The sequence below is a fragment of the Ischnura elegans genome, chromosome 4 (genome assembly GCF_921293095.1).
Source record: "Ischnura elegans chromosome 4, ioIscEleg1.1, whole genome shotgun sequence".
NCBI lineage: Eukaryota > Metazoa > Arthropoda > Insecta > Odonata > Coenagrionidae > Ischnura > Ischnura elegans.
Genome location: NC_060249.1, coordinates 127,412,995 through 127,434,069, shown reverse-complemented (window position 1 = coordinate 127,434,069; position 21,075 = coordinate 127,412,995). Strand labels below are relative to the sequence as shown.

The window sequence follows — 21,075 nt, the reverse complement described above, 5'->3', positions numbered from 1 at the left end:
TGAGGACCGTACATATATATTGCTTTAGTGCGTTCCAAAATAGAATATACTCAGTTGTTAATTGGCCACCTTACAATGATACAGACTCAATCCGACTTGAACGTGTCCTAAATAAATTTCTCAAATTTAATAATTACGAATTAGGAACCTCAATGTCTGATTACAACACTTCATATCTTCAATCCCTTATCAATTTGAAAACCCACGTACGACAGACGATTCTCCAACAATTCTTTTAAAAAATTTCAAATTCCTATTTAGATTGTTTCTATCTTATTATATTTGTAAATTTTAATGGATCTCGTCATAGCTATAGAAATCCTCGCCTACCTGTTTTTAATTACCATAGAGCAAATTATGCCTTCAACTCCCAGCTATCCAGAACGATGAGATAAAACTAAAACTAGTCAGAACGGTCCGTGAAGCCTTTAAGAATCTAGGATTCATCGAGAGAATATGTCAAAAAATTTATGACTATTCACGCATTAAGGACGCTACATATTGCTCTTCTTAATTATCTAGAAAATGCTTAGATATCCTAAACTAGGCACAAGTATTGATTTCTCCATGTCTCTTTATGTTATAGTTATTTGTGGGGAAGTTCATCGTGAAATCCTGTACATAACGATTTTAATTGGTTTATACATGAAGTATGTTTGTTATTTTCCATCATCTTTGAAGTATAATGTAAGAATATTTGGTTATGGGTTAACCCGTAAATAAAGAAATACATAAAACTGGTTTTGTGTCGCATATCCGCCATCATTTGCTAAATAGAACGTCAGGAAGAACTTTCCCCTTATAACCTTCCATTACCTGCTCAATACTTTCTTCAGTGATCCCATCGTGATCCGCATAATTACAATAGTTTGAGTTGCAATCGTAACAATAACATCGCTCTTAACTCATACGCCCTAAAACCCAACTAAACACGTAACTCCAAGTAGCCATATCGACCTTCACCCATCCACAATTGTCAGCGATACCACCCCAAGGTTAAGGGGGAGGGGAGGGTAAGCTACAACCCCGACTGAACCGAAGGAGGGCGATCTTCGAATAAGAAGTTCCCATACATGGGCCATCTCGACCCACCAATTTAGTTCAGGGGTGATAGAAAATGTCAGCCCGAATTTGAACCCAGTTCCCTTCGGCTTGAAGCCAAGTGTCCTACCCAATAGGCTTCAATGTTGCCTCACTAGAATTAAATTCATGACGGAGAGTTCGGCAGCTGATAGAGTAATTATTCTGAGGAAGAATTTACAAGTGACGCAGGGCCGATTCGATTAGCTAAGGAGCCCACGATCACACTCACATCGGTGGTGGATTCATTCACTCCCACATTCAAGCCCATCGCCGCTCGAGGTGAGACGCAATTGGAAACGACAACACAAAAATAAAAACCTTCACACCATCATTCTGCCTCACTCTCCAATTATTATGAATACCTCCGTGTAAATGACTAGAGGCTCTTTGAAAATCGCGCATCCGATAACTATCGATCTGCATCATACGAGTCATTTACGCACCTCCCCATTGCCTTTTTTAAATATAAAATTCGGCAATATACACTTCATTTACTTGAAATTAATGCGAGTGCTAATGAAACGCGTAAACTATTAATGCAGATGATATCACATGGTTCATATTTGAAAGGATATCAATTAAAGTCCAAATTGAATGGTAAAGTAAAAGAAATTCCTGCTGCCACTCCTTTTATCGGAAAAGATGTTCCACATTTCATTCGACGAAACGGAATGTCATTGGGAGTTAAAAAAAATCAAAATTACCAGATTGAATTTTATGTATAGTATATATTATATTTTGTAGATTGCAATAAATACCACTGATAATACCAAAAATACTATAATTTATTTACAATAAGGAAAGATGTTTTTAAAGAAACTGTATATAATTAAGACGATTACCGGATAACGTATGCATTCACACCGAAGGTAAGATGATTGGCATATGAATAAAGGATAAAGCGTCAGAGTGCAGGAGATACTTTCGCGACTAGGATGCTATAGAAACTAAAGCTGTTTATGGAAAAGTTCGATGCACTCTGACGATTATAGATGCAAGAACTTCGACGGTTAAACTCATAAAAACATTAAGAGAAGAGAAAGACAAAGATATGCCCGTCAATTGGGGCAAGAATTGTAAAACGTGAACGGTATCGAACGAATTCGATGCGGAGTGGAACGCAATCAAATGTAATTAAACTGGACCAAAGACACATTTAAGACATAATAAAATTAAAAAAGCAATTTAACTGTTTGGGAAAAAGAAGCGAACACATTATGCACAAACCTTCGAGGAACGCACACTGAGAAAAATGGGCACTACGACAACGGTTGTCCGTCCCATCTTCAATCACCAATTCCCACGGCAACCCTTTGGCTCTTGCTACCTCACAAAATGCTCCCTCGCAACTCCTTGCGGATGTACAGGTAACAAGAACAATGATGCGTACTTACATGCCGAAGAAAAAAGTACAGCTAACCTTCCAAAAGCAGTCTCGGTAGCTTCCAAAAAGGATAACAACAGCCGTAACATTCCAAGCGCTTAAGACGATCACGACCACTTGACTACTACGTTTTTGGTCTTGGACGGCTACCCCATCCCTGCCAAAGGACGAATGCACTCACGTTGCCCGAGGAGAAACGGGCACAAGGCGATCCGAAACACAACTGCCGACCCCAGTTCACTCAACTCCCAACTCAACGCCGTGGTCACGAACGACCAAAAAAATAAAAACTGTTCCCCAGAGCGGGAAGGAAGCGGGCGGAGGGCCAACTGAATGCAAGGAATGCGCCCCACTCCTCCTCTCATGCTATCACCATCCAGAGTGAGTGTGAATGCATCGTGAACAAAATACACTCCTGAGCACACACGTCGTCAGTGTTAACTCAAACCATCACGACTGGGAACACCTGCGGAACGGACTCGTTCACAGATTCCATTTAGTTAGTGTATGCGATAGAATTAATAAAACAACGAAATCCGTACTTCCCGTTCCCAGATCCGTCTCCTATTTGCAGAGCTAACCGCGGCGCGGCTTGTTGGGAACTCATACGACCGGCTCACGTGTACAAATGAAACCATTTTTTGGTGAACACGAAGCGATTTCATGCAGCAGGTTGATGGAAACTCATCCCAAGACTGTAGGTGGCAGGCGGGGTACTACATGGATGCGTTCTCAATCGTCCAAAAGACAAGCAGGCCAAAGGAAAAAACATGGGTGGCGGGCAGTGGGACGAATTTTATCATGTGGCGTTGACTGATAGTGGTTGAGAGGTTGAAATGCACGGCGCCAAGGAGGTTGTAAACATCTGGAGCCGCCGTTTCCCAGTTTTTAGCGGGATCCGCCATCTATGTTTGACAATTTTTGGACTCAAGTCTCCGACTGATATTATGAGGTGGCTAAGTTTTGTTCTGAAAATGAACTGCAGTAAGTGAAACGTGCTTCCATAATCATTAGTATTTCGATGGTGATTGTCATCGGATTTTCCCCATCATTCGCGATACTTCTATTAATGCATGAACTCTGTGTCGGTCAGCCACTTGACTGGTGGGGATATCTTTGAAAATATACTGTATAACTGTAATTGTTACAGTTCCATTGGATAAAACAAAATTAAATACCAGCACAAGTGCAGGTAAATGACTAGTTTACTCTCGAAAAAAAAAAAATTATTTTCAGCTGAGCTAGTTGTAGAACGTAACTGTGGTGATTGATAATAATTTATCCCTGGGAAAAGATATTTGAGTCATAACTTCCCGAAGTCTGCCAATTACGTAAGAAAAAAGGTTTACATAGTGCGTTCCATAAGTTATTTTAATGTATTAACGAATTAAGACCAAAAATTTCACCTAATAGTAAGCATTGGCCCTTTTGGTCAATGTTTTGGTCAAAGTGGGCGTGGCTTTCGCTACCCAGGCACCCCCATTCCGGCAACACTTCGCTCCACGCTCGAAATCGGTGATGCCCCCCGCCCTCCAGGTATTTACAACCTCCTTGCACGGCGCGCACTGTTCGAGTGTGGATGGCGCCAGCGGCCACGCCCACCATCACCAAGGCAAGGCGGCGCCAACGTGAACACACTCTTCGCCACTACGACTTCACTTTTCATGGAAACCTTTCCTACCCAGACATCAAATACGCTCATTTCGCCACACGTCGAGCAAGAGGACGAGTCAATCCCGCTTGAACAGTACGGCCATTCCGTCCGTTTACCTGAGGCGTCAGTCGAATAAAAGTCGACACCGAGTTCCTTTCTACACACATTAATATCGACAGAAGAGTGAATACCCTGAAAACTTCAATAACATTAAACATATGAAAGGTGAAAACAGACATGTCGAAACACCCCGATGATAATAAACAGTCCACAAGCAAACTATCGCCGGGTAAACCGGAAGTGAAAATTGGTGCGTCGATACGATTGTATTTTCGCTGCGTTTTACGTGACGTGTCGGTCGACGCACGCGTGATGGGAAGAGAACTCCCTTTACTATACATATATATGTATATGAACATGCGTGCGAAAATATTTCATAGCAATAAAAGAGAGAATATTTAAGAAAGCTCATCCCCTTGAGGAATCTCGCAGACGACCACGAGGAAGTACTGTACTGCCTTTCCCTATGATACGAAATTATTACGTCCACACTCCATAATCCCACTAGACGACAAAGCCTGACAAAATATAGAAAAAGTTAATGTAACGTAACGAGAATTTAACAAAATACATATACAATACAGCACTAAGAACACAAAAATTTGTCTTTCTGCGTCCACTGGTAGGCGAAACTTATGACAATGTGAACTATGATGAAAGCAGCCTGTGAATTTGCATCAACCCCTTGTATCGCACTGAGCCAACCACGATGGAAAGAATGTGCGCTGCGAACTATTACGGATCCATGTTCGAAGGCATTGAGGTGGTGAGCAGGAGAAGGGCAAGCGCATGTGATCGCAGATTCCGCGCGCTCCCCTCGGCTGGCCTTTCCACGGCCATTCACCAAATGCCAACGCCAATGCAAAGAAAACAAAGGCGATCATCTCCATCACTTAACACGGCAGCAGCCGCGAAGGTCCATTTGAAAGAAATTCAAAGTAAAAATAATCCAATGTTTTCAAGTCTATCCAAACGTCTATCAAATCCATTCAGGTATTTAAGTCGTACAAATTCCGTAAATCATTAGCATTATCTATTCATAAAAAATTGAAATACGCTACGCAAGACACCCACAAAAGTTAAAGAAACCGACATATGGCTAATGGACACGTACAAACATGATTAAAAAAGTACAGAAACTTTCCATGATAAAAAGAAGAACACAATAGTAATTTCCACACTTTTAATATTACAACTCAGCACCGACCATGGTTTCAACACATTAGTGGTATTACCTTGATAATGACACTTATGTGTTGAAACCATGGTCGGTGCTGAGTTGTAATATTAAAATTGTGGAAATTACCATTGTGTTCTTCTTTTTATCATGGATATTAAGAAATTCCACTAAATGGAGCCGGATACGATTTTATACGTACAGAAACTTTATTTTGAATGGAAATACCTTTCGGAGGAAGTATTTCTGAAATTTGATAAGGGAGACGTCCCTCCTGGGGAAAACAGCGTATTGAAGTGAGTTGGTGGGGCCTTGCACGGCCAATAGAGGCGAAGAGGTTTCGTAGACAGAAAAGGCTCTGGTGCGTGTGAGGAGGATGCAGCATCTTACATTGCTTGCCGCTTTCTTCGCAATTGCGCACTCTAGACTATTGCTCTAGAGAAAATAACGGAAACAACTGGCCTCTTTTCTCATCAACAAAATATGGGTAACGCAGGTCAACCATCCACAGTAACGTCATAGCAAAATTAGCAGTGCCAAGACACACTTTACTTTACTTACAAGTGAAATATTACTCTCTGTTTTCTTATTGCGAGTTATTTTTTGCATTTTTTTGTTATGAACGCACATATTAGAAATTTTGAAGCGATAAAATTGATAAAAGTGTTATTTGAGTATTATGTCTTTTGTTAAGCACTGGCGGAACGGCACTATGATACCCCTGGCCAACAAATGTCAAGCGCAAACAAATTTTTTTCAGAAGTAGTTGCGGATAATTTTGCAGAGGCACAACAGCAGCAAGTGACGACTTCAATTTTTGGCCAGTAGGGTGTTTTTCGCAGGTTAACTCCTTTCGTCCAGTAGCAGTTAAGTAGGCCTGTGATCAGAAGTGTGGCGTATTCCAGCACGGCCTAGAACCGGTCAACTAGTTGGATTTGTTCAGCCCCATTACCAGCCTCTAAAGCCCTACCACGAACAGTCCTCCCGTCTAACAGTGATTCGATACACTGATACGGGCCCAATGCATTCAAAATTGAAACACGCTCCCCCATCAACCAGCATCGCTCGAAGAATATTAATCAACGCGGAAGAAATCCCGGAAGAGGAAATTCGACGCAAGACTGCCAGGATGGTCCAACCAAAATAATGTATTCCTAATGTTGTGACGCAGAGTGAATAATATATTGGCCCCGGTGAATACTGAAAATGTCACTTCTGCACTTAGGGTACCATAAATGGCGAGAACTAGCTGTGGAGCTGCTAAAAAAATCCACGCTAATTACTCGATATTTACGAAGTTCGTATTAGTATGGCATAAATATTGGTTAGCCCATCACCATATCCGAGGCACGGGGAATCGCAGAATCCGGAGGCGAAAGAGGAGCGAGAGAGGGGAAGTGAAGACCAAATATTTCAGTCGCGCCGATAGATGAATTTCAAAGCCGCGCTTTCGAGATGAAATCGCATCAGGACCCTAAGAAAAAGGGAACCAGCACCAAGCGAAGATGGAGAGAGAGAGAGAGCATTAATCGACCACTTCAATCCATAACGTACTCCGAGAATCAGGTTAGTCGAAAAGAGCGTCTGCGTGGACATTTGCGAAAGAATAGAGCCGCCTTTGCCTCTCTCGGAAGCGGGGGAGTAGGGAGCCGCGCTCATCAGACGATCCTTAAATTGGGATGTTGGGACAAGACAGTTATGGTCGATTGGAATGGGGCCTCGCATCCGGGCGCAGCCATTAACTCGGACCGCGAGTTAAAAACTGGAGACATCAGACGCGAAATGCGAGAAGTCTTGCAACGACGTAGTGACAAAAGAATTCAGCCGCCCAGATGACGTCAAATCATGGATATGGGAAGGGAGGCCAGATGCTGCCCGAGAAATGCCACCGAAGGAGACGAGCGAAAAATTGCGAGCCAATCGCAAGCACGCAGCAAAAAGACACCCAAGTTAAGCTGACGACCCCAACCATTGTGACATATTACCATACATCAACATATTACCCTGCAAGCCACCCATAGAGGTGCTTGGGAGGGGGAAAAGTACATACAGTATACGGCAATTATGTTGTAACTATGTATGTCTAGCTAGCCTTACATTTGCGAAAGCCAACTCCAGTAAGTGAAGAAATAAGCAATCCTTGCAATGATTGCTACAGTATCTTCACACGACTGGCTCATGGCGACTGGAGGTAACCCTCATAACGATACCACCGCAAATGCAGTTACTCACGTGTCCCGAAATGCTTTTTCTCACTAACCTATGAACTCTATTTCGACACTTCCGTTCATTCCAGCATAAATTCTCGAAAATACGGCTTCCGCAACGGGAGTATTCCAGATCAGTCGGAACGTTTTCCGACATCATCTCCTCGCCAGAGCAGAGCTAGCTTGGTGCAAACAAGAGGGCAGCAGAGGCCATGCTTTTCTCGATCGGATAGAGGGAGGGGGGGGGCGCACCACCCGGCGGCGGCCGAGACCCCCTGCCTCCCCCCTCGGGATGCGCAGCTGTCCTCCGCAGACGGACAAGAAGCAAGAGGAAGGGGAGGGTGACTTCCGAGGGAGATTAGTTGCGCGCTCGGCTGCTGGGGAGCGCCGCCGTCGGGTGGGGCCCCTCGGAGGAGGGCGGGGGTGGAGGGCCTGTGCAGAACGGGGAACGTGACGTCGGAAACATTTTCACGGGGAAACTACGCCCCCGATGGCATAGACCCGCCACCTCGCCATCACAATAAATCCCCATTGGACACGAACTGGTGTGAGCTGAATTCTACTGAAGTTTTAATCTTTCCTTGGCTGATACGTCGACATTGGATAAGACGATTTTTAAAAACTGTGATGTCGACTCTAGCAAGGAAAAACTATGTTTTTGCGTTTACTCAGATTAGGGATTTTTCAATTACATACAGAAATAAAAAACATAAATAATGAAAACGTAACCGGCTCAACAAAGTCATGGAATACGTTGCTTTCTCGACCGTGGGGCATATTGAGCAGACCAAACAACATATCAGATCAAAAGGAATATCCATTCTCACCGTTTTCTTTTTGCCTACTTATAATAAATATAAACTAAGTGCACATTATATAAGTCTGAAAAATAAAAAATACAGACTCAAACAGGACATGGGAAATCCATATAAAATATATAAAACAAAGCAACTTTCCAAAACTCAAGTAAGAGGGAAGTAAATATTTCCGAAACCTTTTCACTTTTCCCCAACTTTCTATATTTTAGCATCAAGTGCATTCGATCCACAAACGCAGACGTGTTTCGTTGTTTCATTTACTTACTTATGCCCCAATATCAACCTCGAGTCCACAATGGTCTAACTTACCTCGACAGAAAGCCTTTCAATCGAAGATAAGCGAATAATCCACAGATAATCCATCCATCCCGATCCTAAACATTTCACCATAACTACGAGAGCTTCCGGGTTTTAAAGGGCCCTGGATAAAAGTTAAATTAACTCCCTCCAAATTTATAACCACGCAAATAAAAAGGGCACGTCGAAGTCCTCGGAATTTTCACTGTTGTGGAGATCTCCTTCGCGAGAGCCATCCCTGTAAGTGACTTGAAATTCTTATTGGACTTCGCCTTTCTATCAATTTAGCGACTTCCTTAGGTCCGAACAACAACATCCCAAACAAGCAAAGCGGCTCATAATCGCACATCTCGAGACCCCACACCATTACAGATACATTAAAAAAAAATGCCCCCGCGCGCTAACTCACTGCGGCACGCCCTAGATCCGGGTGGAAGACGCTTCCTTGACTTTCCGGCTCTGAGAGATGTAGAAGTAACCCTTCCATAGCCTCAACACCTCCACCCCCAGCCGCGATCCACTCTACAAACCACATTCCGGGTGAATCCAATTTTGTAAGTCCCGGACCATCTTCTGATGGATTAAGCCATTTCCGAGAGCATACTCCAAAAAGTACTGTTGCATTATAGCATGATAAAATTTAGTATTGTGGAATTAAATTTGGGTTAAACTAAACCTCAATAAGCAATGCTTGTAAATTAAAAAGAGCAAACAACAGTCAATAAAAATAACATGATATCGGCAAGATAATAGTTATGGAGTCAAATTCGCATACTAAGCGGTCCTTACTATAACTGGTGTACTCTATTCGACAATTAGTACTGGTCTATAAAAAAGTCTCAAGTGAACAGAAAGTTACAAAAAATGCATACGCCAAGTAAGTTGTAACTGTTAAACCCAGGTAAAAAAGAGACCATTAAGCCTATAAAACGATGTTAGATGTTCCACACACGAGAAATCAACTCCACCATAGACTCTGAAAAAACTCCAAAACCAAAGCATCTTCGTCACGTGTCTTATTATCACTTTTTATTTTAATGCGAAATCCTGTATCATCTCACATATTACGTGTCATTGAGAAACTTCATCGGCTACCACGACGAGCCACCTTTTTCTACGGCGTTGGTCCTCAGCCTGCGACCAATATCTATTTTCAAGAACAAACGGAGAGCTTCTCTGCTTTACAATTCCTAGGCCCCAGTAGCAATTCTATTCGCGTGATTATTGTCAACCACATCCCATCGAAATCGCACTGGAAAAAGAAAGACACGGAGTTGGAAAGGCCTGCACACTGGATACTATGCTGCCACAAACTTTTCCCCAGTGCCCAACAAGAGTTAACATTCCGCTTAGCACCACCACCACCGGGCGGCCGCTTCATCCCCTTCAACCACCCCTCATGCAAGCCGTCCCCACCGCTCCGCCACCTCCAGCTGGAAGCCACGAGAACACAAACGCTGCAAAGAGACCAACGCCCTTCCATCCTCCAGCCCATACCTAAAGAAAATCTCCGAATAGGATTATGATATCAGGCATTACCTCGAGAGACACCGCAGCATACGTGACACCCGCACTTCTGAGGAAGTTCGCTCCAAACTAAAGAATAACCAGGGCAGTGACAACACGCTAATAGTTGGAGAAGGATTCCCCCCCAACTTCTCTCCGCCTTGGTAACGTGCACCAGAGGAATGGTCAAAAGCGACGATTTCCCAAATGTCCGTCGGCCATTGTAGCGCTAGTGCCACTCTATCAGCCACTTCCCACCTTTCCCGACCGACCCCATCCCATGAACCGCACATTGACCATCATCGTCCTCGAAAGTCTCAGGCCGCGCGATGAGTGCGCTGTCAAAGGACCTCAGCAAGAAATTCCGGGAATCGATCTTCAAGTTACCAGCTAAAGATCTCCGAATATCAGCAAAAGCGCCCATTGCGCATCATCCGAAACAAGAGGCCAACGGCAATACTCAACAAACTTCGACATCTTCTTAAGAAATGGCAAAATTTTCGCACATTTACAATACAACCTCAGCGAACGTATTTCATTTTTGTCCCTGAATATCATCTTCGCTAACCTCACGCATTAGGAAGAAGGGCTGCATGGAAGCAAAGTTACATGCCTATTCGAAGGAAATCCTAAAATGCCACAAGCAGCTCCAAAAGCGTATCTCATGATAGCAGACAACGAGATACGGGTTGTCTATTAATTACTCGGAAATGGTGGTGTATTGGCGATTTAAGAAAACGATGAGTAGCCGGTAATTCGAACCTACTGATAAAAAATAAGATCTTTCCAGGAAATTGCACCAAGTTACATCCCCGTCTAGTGAGAAAAACGTCTAATTCGAGGAAAAAGTTCTTGCGCGGACGGGAGAGGAATGCGGGTTACACAGAAATACACGGAGCACGATGATGGCATGTGACAGCACTCGGAAGGGGCAGACAGAGAATGGGGAGAGTACGTGCGGTTGCAGACACCCAAAGGGTCATTATTAAGAGGATCGCGGAGTGAAAAATTGCTAACGGAGCGATACGATGTAGCCACGCCATTTTATCATAAAAGGTTAGGCAAGAAGGCCAAATTAATGTAGGGGACTATTCATAAGAAAAGCGTACTTTAACGTGCGTAAAATAAATTATTTATAGGAGAAAATGAGTCAATAAAAAAGGGGCCCTGATACATGACCCCATAGGCGGATTTAGGGGGGAGGAAGCACGGGGGCACGTGCCCCCCACAAACTTTAATAATAACAGAAAACAGTTCCCATTACGTTTATTTTGTTTTGTGTACTACGGAGACTCAATCATTTACGTTACTACATAAATTAAGAGAAAATTTCTTGTTGTAATTGTTGAATATTGTTGTTAATCTCAAATATGATAAGTCTGTTTGCCTCTCAAGCCTTTGCCCCCCCCCTATAAAAAATCCTCGATCCGGCCCTGCATGACTTTAAAAAACTATTGCACAGAGTGCATATGGATGTAGGAGATGGATCAATAATCAAAATGCTGATACTAGTGATGAAATGGGAAATGTGGAAATGGGAAAAAAATAGCATGAGCCGAGGAATATATAGTCAAGAAAAGGAAATTGATAGCAAGGTTTCCTCGTCGGAGACCAAAACTTTCGTTAATAAATAGCGGCAGAAAAATGCAGGGTTTCAACTAATACGAAAACTTAACCACAGAAGAATCACCTAATGACAAGAAAATGGGAAAAACCACTGAAAGACTGTGACAGGTAGATGAAACTAACGTGCAATATAATGCTCTACTCAAAGTCTTAATCGATTGATGAATTCCGGAAGGAAAAAAAACACATCAGATAAGCTTGCCATCGAGGAAATAAAGCTGTTCCACTGATTACCTTCCCATTAAAACTGGGAAAAATCATTAACAATTAAAATCAAAGGGTACACAACGAAACCCGCAAAAAAATCGGAACAGATGCATCGAAGGACGGCGGGAGGGTTTCCCTGGCAATAGCACTTAAACACATTGAAAACTACTGCGACATTCTCACATCAACAAAACACACACAAATTAAACAACAACATCAAATTCACCAACAAATTACAGACATATATGTTGAAAACGGTGTTAGAGGGAGAATGTTTAGGTAAACGAGGGAGGGGAAGGAAGAGAATAGGAATTTTTGGAACATTGAAAGGGAGTAAGTAGGCCTTACATTGAATTGAAGAAAGCAGAGCTGGAAGGAAAGGGAGGCTCCCAAATCACTTCTTCAGTACTCCATGGATACCTACCTTAATCGGTAGAATATTATTATTATTATAATACATAATACAAAGTAAATACTGTCCCAAAGTGACCAATAACAAAGGGAATAGTGTGAAAATACCGAGTATTTCAACTCCATTTTACGTTTATCCTAACCTAACTAAGGACCTAGCTAAGGTGGACTAGCAGATAAATCCTTCACGAAATGATCGAGAGAGACGATCTCAGGTGTACTATACATTCGCGCGAAAGATCCACAGAGAAAAAATCATTCGCCTTGACCGGGATTCGAACCCGGATCCCCCGATTTCCGGTCGAGTGCTATAGCCAGTTAAGCTACCGAGGCGTCATTCTTCCCTGTGGATATTTTCGGACCCTTGAATGCTACTATACATTCGAATGAACAACCCCCGTCCATAATGCACTATCCTTCCCTGTCAATCCCCACGACTTCTTTTTCTGATAAAGGCCTCCATTCGCGCCTCCAATTAAAATCCATTTATTCCCGGAGGATGCTCACCCTAAGTAAAAATAACAAAGCGGAGTATCACAGGCAACCTAAGGTATCGTTGAGGTTGGCTGGCAGGAGGGCGCACTAGTGTATATACGATAGCCAGGATTAGAAGTGAAACGAATACAGGAAGGAGTAAATTCAGGGAATCGATCTTCCAATTAGCTACATATCAAAGGTGACTCACTCTTTGTTTCCGCCCTGTCTCTGTGGTGTGCATGTGGGGGTTGTCTTGAATGCTGCATGATGGTAACTCCAACTATAGTAAACACCGATTTATACCTTATCTCCAAGATTTGGCAAATGGCGATCACTTTGGGTAAGGGAGGCGTCAGGTAAAAAGTATAATATCTACTCAAGCCCTTTGGTTAGAGAGGGAGTCTGTATGGAAACAGAGGGAAGAACGAATCGAGGAGCAAATGCCTTAATCTGAAACTTGCATGGGTAGAGCAAGAGCAGAACGTCAGCCAAGGCGAAAGGAAAAGACAAGGGACTATTATCCTTGGGGTACCGCGATTTAAAACCAGATCTTTCGTCAGGGACGACTGGGACAGGGACGACACTTTTTACCATACACAGAATTAAAGAACGTTCTTTCTTGGGGCGCACACCGGAGAACAAACGAGCAAGATCAAAATTAGGATTTGAGAAAAGAATTCCGAGTATGTGAGATAACAAAGACCGAAAAGGTTTACATATCTACGGTGACCGCTCACTTCGGAGTAACTCTACATCTACAAAATACCCTGCGAGCCACCTCTAGGGTTTTGGCAACTGCCACAATATGGGATCCTAATGAGGTAGGAATCATGCCTTGTTAGAGCGAGTTCACCGATAACCAGCATGGAGCAAACGTAATATGTCTAAATGGCAATTTATTAGCATTACAATTCAACTGCGGAAGTAAAAAGGGGACCGATGCCGGAACGTCGTTTAAATCTTACAATTCGTCATATACATAAATAGCAGGGTGAAACATGTGTGCATGGTGGTGATTGATCACCACCTGCCAAAGACCCTAGAGGGGGCTCGCAGGGCAAAATCTACATGTGCAGACGACACAGAAGGACATTTTTGACGGAATCTGCGAACGACAGTAGAACGGACGAGGAACAGAAAGAAAGGGATATGCATAAGAGAACGGCAACGGTCATTACCCAACAATATTCCCAGGAAGACAAGTGGCAGACAAGCGCGATTTTATTTCACGCACTTTGTTCGTCATGCAAGCTTGGTGAGAGCAAATTCCAGCCACATGAGCTAACATTTTTTGGTAGCATAAAAATGAATGTCACGGGAAGTATGCTCTGCAAAACAACCTAGCAATGGTTCGTAGGGTAACAGGCAGTTGTAGAAGAAAAAAGAGCCCGTCGATGCTTCGCGACCATTTTATTAGTGGCAGGTGCACACGAGGAGACATTGTGGTTGCGCCTAAAGCCACGCCACACGCACCGCAATCCAAGTGGGGGGGAACCCCTACCTCCCCCCCCCCCGCACACGGCTCGCATGAATTGAGGTTTTTTATGTTTCTTTCTAAATCATCATAAATAAAACGCTTTTCAGCACACCAAACAGTGTTTGAAGTGCACAGATTGAATGGCAGTGCGAGATAGTGAAAGCTCACCCACTGCCAAACACCCTAGAAAAGGTTAGCACGGTACAGTGAAAGGATACATCTTGCCATTTGAACCACTGACCTCCGCGTATGACAGCAGTTCCGTATCAACAGTGCCAATGAAAACGTAACTCGCAGACCGTGCATGTTTCCTCGCATTGTGAAGTACATACGCGCGAACGGCCGTTAGATAAAGAGACGCGGCGACGGCCCTGTCTCGGGGCCGAATGAGTCATCGAACGGAGGAATGACTCAAGCCCGCAAGGCACTTCATCGGAAACCACTCTCTGCCTCGGCTGGCTCAAGAGAATGGAAATCCAGTCGGGACAGCACCAGGAGCTATACGCCGAAAGCGGACGGCATTACCGTCAAAAATTGCACTGGATATGTCAAAAACAGCCGATTTAGCCTCCACAATTAAAATAAAACGTAAAATCTGCAACTTTGACAAATAAACTACAGAAAAACTTATAAAAAGAAAAAAGATTGAGGTTAATGCGAAGAAGGTTTTTTGGAGATGCCTCTTTCATCGAAGGGCGTTTCTTCGTGAATTTCACATGCAATTACTACCCTTTGGGTTTTGTAGATGGATTTATTTACCTTACCAGCAAACACTTTCTAATTGGAATCAATCTCTTAACACCACTTTCGCCTTACTGAAGCTTAAATTAATAATACGGAAAAACTGCATGCTGGTGTAGTTGAAAAAATTTTATCGACCACATGCCCATCAAAAGGAACCATTCCTATCTCTAATTCGTGTTTGCAAATGAACTGATACATCTACATCTACATTATACCATGCGAGCCACCTCTAGGGTGTTTGGCAGGGGGTGATCAATCACCAGCATGCAGCATGCATTTGGACTCCCACATGCACACCACACCGTCCAAAAAACGTCCCAAACTATACTACTATTTGCTGTTAGGCAACTGTTAGACAACACCATTGATATAACTCATCCGCGAAACTTAAAAAAATCGTTTATTCGAAGAAAACAAGGAGACGATTACCAAAAGGATAAGTGCATTTCGTCCTCCCACGCGATTCCGTTTATATGACATTTTTCAACTTTGAGCGTTAACCCTCTCGAGATAAACTCCAAACACCGTAGGCTGCTTGCATAGTAACAAGCTGATATAAAAATCACATTCAGGATCCAATTAGTTTAATACAACAACGCTGACAAGACGATAGATCTGTAAGAAAATAAGAATACACCCGAGGATATCTACCAATAACTTTGAATGCAAGAGATAACTACAAAAAAATCTAAATTATCAGAAATCTACATAATACCCTGCGAGCCACCTCAAGGCTGCTTAGAAATCATGGTATGATAAAACATCTAGCTAATATATTTACTAGAATCACGACGAAGTTATCGCATATTAAGGATTCAACCTCTAGCAACACCGTAGAGATGCCTAGGATGCAATGTTAATAAGGACGAAAACGTGCTGGCAAAATAAAAATCACTAATTTTTGTCGCTGTATGAAGACGAAATTATACCGAAGTACAGAGATTGATACTCTATGGTAAAAGGCAGGAGGTGAATACCCCCACCCTAAACTTCACGCTGGAGATCACGTCGAAGGAGAAAAAAATTCTAAAAGAAACCTATGATTTAAACCTCTCGAGATCTTGGTGTTACAATTAGCAGTAACATTCATAGTTTGATAGTAGGAGTAGGGTAGGCATAGGAGTTTGATAGGCATTTAAAGCGTCAACCCATACCACACACCGTATAGGTTTCTAGGTGTGGTACTGATGCAATACAAATTATTACACAAAATAAATCTGGATAAGTCATAAGATTACAAAATAAGCTAACAACTAACTAACTAAATAATCTCTACGACTATGGAAAAGGAAAAGCATCAGTAGTATGTGCCGGATAATAATCCCTTCGACAATAGCAGTGACAGTAGGGGGAGCGTTGATAGGACCTGAAAAATTGGATACAACAACATTGAGATGAATCCAACCGGAATTGATAACCTTCCCTAATGAAAATTAAATACGTTTCGAATTAGACAAACTAAAGGACACGTCCCATAACTGAAAAATGCTTCGCTGATGAAAAAATCACGGTCCTGATGATATTTGAAGAATCGTGGAGCTTCCTCATTTACTCATATAACAGGATAAGTGATCATAATACCCCAGTCTACCACATTATGTAACTTACCTAGAATAATATACCCTGTGAATAGGTCTCGATAATCGAAATTGTTCAATGACGATTGAATTTCGGATAGAAAATTTAGCGTAAAGATTGAGACTGCAGTATGGTATGGCAAATAATTCCACTATATTCAAATATCACTCATTAGAGGATGCGATTTTAATTACTTTCAACCGTGATAATGGAATTCTAGTAGACAATAAGAAAAGTTCTAAGGACATTGTGATGCCGTAAGGTTAGGGTAGCACAAAGGATATGATACAAAAAAGGACAAAAATGAAGAGTTACACTTCATTAGAACATGCTACAAGTTATGAAATGATATAATCCATTGAATTTTCAAAAGCAGGAATTACAAGCAGAATAACTGCCAGACACCTCACATAGGTTGCAGGGTATTCATTTATTCGGATTAAAAAATCAACATCATTAAATTCTCTAGAAGTTACAAGTGCTACCGATTAGAAGCTTAAAACGCTACATAAAATGCGAAAAATCAATGAACGATCTCAAAGAAAAGAGAAACAGGTCTCAATGGGTACCACATTCAGCAATTTGAGAGGCAAAATATTATTTCCATTTCCCGTAAATACTCTTGAGTTTTAATTTAATCAACGAACGATTAGGGATTCACTAAACAGCCAACAACCAGATGCATGAATCGGAAAAATTTCCTCCTCAAACTTACCGTATGAATCATTAAAGAACTAAGAAAGGACATAATGACTTCACAGTACCTAGAGAACTCCCGCCCATAGCGAAAACGTTGACAAGCCGTAAACGTCAAACTTAAGTAAAATTTGTATACTTACTGATGAGAAAATACTCCGTTGAAGAATTGATGAAAGGTGGATTACTACGCAGGAATTCAATCCAAAGAATATACAAAAAAGCTAAGCACGTTTCTTAAAATGTACACACGAACAACTCAACACTGAAATCCAAACAGCTCTATCTCCCCCCACACGGAAAGAAGTGTTATTTCGAGTAGATATCACTCACACACTAATATTCGGCTGTATGTATCCGACACAATAAAAGTTAAACTATTTAAAAAATTTAAACTGACTCATGAATTTCCGTACCTTCCCAGTTACACGATCCCGAGAATACTCCACGACAAATCACTTGACAAACCCGGCTTACTGTCTGTTGCCTTCACTTCGATGAGCGATGGTCACGTGCCACGATTGGCCATTCCCGGCACACCATGCTCCGCGCACTACGGACGCTTGGAGACGCTCTGACTGCGGCGCTGCCAAGCTTTGAATATTCTCCCTAGTTCAAATAGGGTGTGGTTTTTTTCGGCGAGCTATTTCTCCTTCACCATAGCAAGTTACCACGAAATCTTTTGATGAAACGACAATATTTTATTTCTCATAAATGTTTGCAGTTATTTTAAATAAATTAATTAAAATATTTCCGATATACAAGTATTTCATCAATTTTCATGCATATTTAGTGGCATCGAAAGCTCTTTTCCGAATTTACAAAACAGATTCATCAACTTTATTTGAAAATTTCACAGGACAGCGTTGAAATTTAACCTGTCCGACAGAATTATTTGGCAACATTGCCCGGTGAATCATTGCTCGGAAAAGGGAGGGAAAACACCAATCGATGAGTGGACCCACCGGGCCGTCGGCAATTTGTGCGGTGATCAATTTATGTTAGAATGAAAGTGAGTTAATTGATGATAAGGTACTGTAACCAGTTTCTTTTGCTGAATTTTACCTTTTAATTGGTACTTTATAGCAAGAAAGGTAACATTTCATCAGCATGGATTATATGAGGGATAGCTAAGAGTGGCGCAATGTATCCATGTGAGAGATACATGTAATGTATGCTACAAAACAAATATTCTTCATTTTGAGACTGAAATGGATGAAAGTCTTTGGTTATCTAATGCTGGCACATCTTTAATCCACAACCATCGTAAATTATAATTAAAATAGTTTCTCCATTTCTTCTCCTCATCAAAATTGTACTCTTTAACAATGAAAACATAATAAAATTCATTGTACCCAGACGCGTTCTGTAACTGAAAAGAAATTCAAAAACTCTAGCAAAATCTTCTGGTTTCCTCCTGTCTATATCCTAAACTCTTCCACAATCATAAAGTATGAGGTTCACTTAAGATTTCATGAAAAGGACCGCAGATATGTGCACAGTCCACAGATTCGGAAACAATTCTTCCACACTCCTGATTCATTAGGGATGATTAGAATGAATGTAATAGTCCTAACATTTAAGGCATTGTAGAGCCCATATGACTGCGACTGCAACAAAAGGTAAATATCCTTTTCATCAATGTGTCACACTCAAGCAAGGGAGAGAAGCCAATTATGAATCCTGCTATCATAAACTTGTCTCGGACCATATCATTAACTAACTTCTTTCATAAGTCAACAAATTCAGCAACCAAGCAACATGTTTCCTGATCCAAGTTAAAAACCTAAAATACTAACAACGGGACTCGGAAATGTGCAAAAATTTAAGATTCTGTAATCAAGCAAAAAAATGGTACCTCGGATAAAAAGTCTGATACTAAGATCACCAACTTTCCAAATGGTCTCCAGCACAAGTATGCTATGCTCACTACCTTTATTATTCATTAAAATTCATGCAAGTTTCATAAGGCAGGATGACAGCAAATTTATTCTCTATGAATTGAACAACCAACCAAATGTTCTAGATAATTATTATTATAGTACTCTACCAATAAAAGTAGGTTTCCATGGAGTGCTAAAAAAGTAATCTGGGAGCCTACCTTTCCTTCCAGCACTGCCTTCTTCAATTCACTGCAAGGTCTACTCCTTTCAATCCATCTAAAAATCATATTCTCTTCTTTTTCCTCCCTCGTTTACCTAACAGTCTGCCCTCTTTAACAGTTTTCAACATCCCCTCCCCGCTGCATCCAAACCTTCTTTCTCTTCCGTATCTCATCTAAAAGTTGCCTCTCCTCACCCACCATGTTCAACACTCAGTGGCGGATACAGATGGGGGGCGCAGGGGCGCGCGCCCCCCCCTTGCGGGTCCGCCTGTATTGGCGAACATTGCAAAACCACAATTGTAACTTTTTATATCATTAGATGGCATTGCCTTCTTGTGATTAATCCTCATCCCATGCTCCTCACATCGCTCATCTAACACATCCATTAGAGTCTGCAGTCCCCTTGCTGACTGGATAATCAGCACCTGATCATCCGTGAACCTTACCAATTTAAGCATCATTCCTCCAGCTTCCAACTCATTGCATGCTTCTTCTTTTCAGGGTATACTTTGAAAAGCAGAGGCGATAGAGGACAACCTTGTCTACTCCCTGCCAATGCTTGCCCACCCAGATTCTCATTCCACTACCCTTACTTGCACAGTCTGGCCCATATACAGAAAACAAACCTATCCCTGCAATGTACACTTATTCTCTTGATTATTTCCATTAACTTTACCCAGTTCACCCTAACTAATGTTTTATCAAAATCATACACGTCCTGGTCATATTCTAGGTTCCTCTCCATGAGGGACCTCATTATTGCTATTGCATCACGCAGGGGTGCAGCTTGGAATTAAGGCACGACTAATACTGGGGGGCCTGGGGGTATGGCATACCCACCAGGGTAAGCGGAGGCCCTCCGCCAGAAAAAATTTAAGATAAATGGTTCAAAATGTTGAGTTTTATGGCCTTCTGAGGGATATTTTATTAATCCTTATACTATTCCATAATTAATATTAATCCAATTAAGTAAAATCAATTTAACTAAAACATTTCTGTGAGCTCTGGGGGGGGTAATTCCCCCCCCTCGCTCAATGCCCACCCCCTCCCAAAACCCCCCTCGCAGCGCCACTGGCATCACAAGTCGACTTCCCTTTTCTAAAACCAAACTGATCTTACTGATCTTTGCCCAAACACTTGTTTGCCCTCACCTCCATTCGCCTTTTCAATATCCTCAGTACCACTTTCGCCCCATGTGATATTAGGCTAATAGTCCTATAATCTCCGCATTCTACAGCTTTCTTCTTTCTTGGCAAGGGAATTAAAACCGCCTCCATGAAATCCTACAGCTAACATCCCCTCTCATAGATCCTGCATACTAGATCAAAAAACCTTTTCTTACTATCCTTCCCTAGATTCTTCAGGAGCTAACACATGATATTGTCCACACCCACTGCTTTCCTAGCCTTCATATCATGAAGTGCTCTCGCGATTTTTGAATCTAAGATCTCCGGCCCAAGATCGTCCTCCTCCACTGCACTTTCCTCCTCTGAAGTCAATCTCTCTGGCCTATTTCTTCTGTCATACAGATCTTCCACGTACAGATCTTCCATCTACTCTGTACCTCTT

The 21,075-nt window shown here is 42.0% G+C and overlaps 1 protein-coding gene across 3 annotated transcripts in view; it reads right to left on the bottom strand.

Moving 5' to 3' along the window:
• LOC124158038 (A-kinase anchor protein 200-like) overlaps window positions 1-17,960 on the bottom strand; it is a 66,915-nt gene extending 48,955 nt beyond the window's left edge. Inside the window, exon 1 of one of the 3 annotated variants that reach the window (XM_046533192.1) lies at window positions 17,546-17,960. The gene's annotated coding sequence lies outside the window, so the exon portion shown is untranslated. Of the gene's footprint in view, window positions 1-2,503; window positions 2,674-17,545 lie in introns of those variants that run through there. The other 2 variants (XM_046533193.1, XM_046533195.1) reach the window with 2 other exon arrangements.
• Window positions 17,961-21,075: the final 3,115 nt, after the last annotated feature.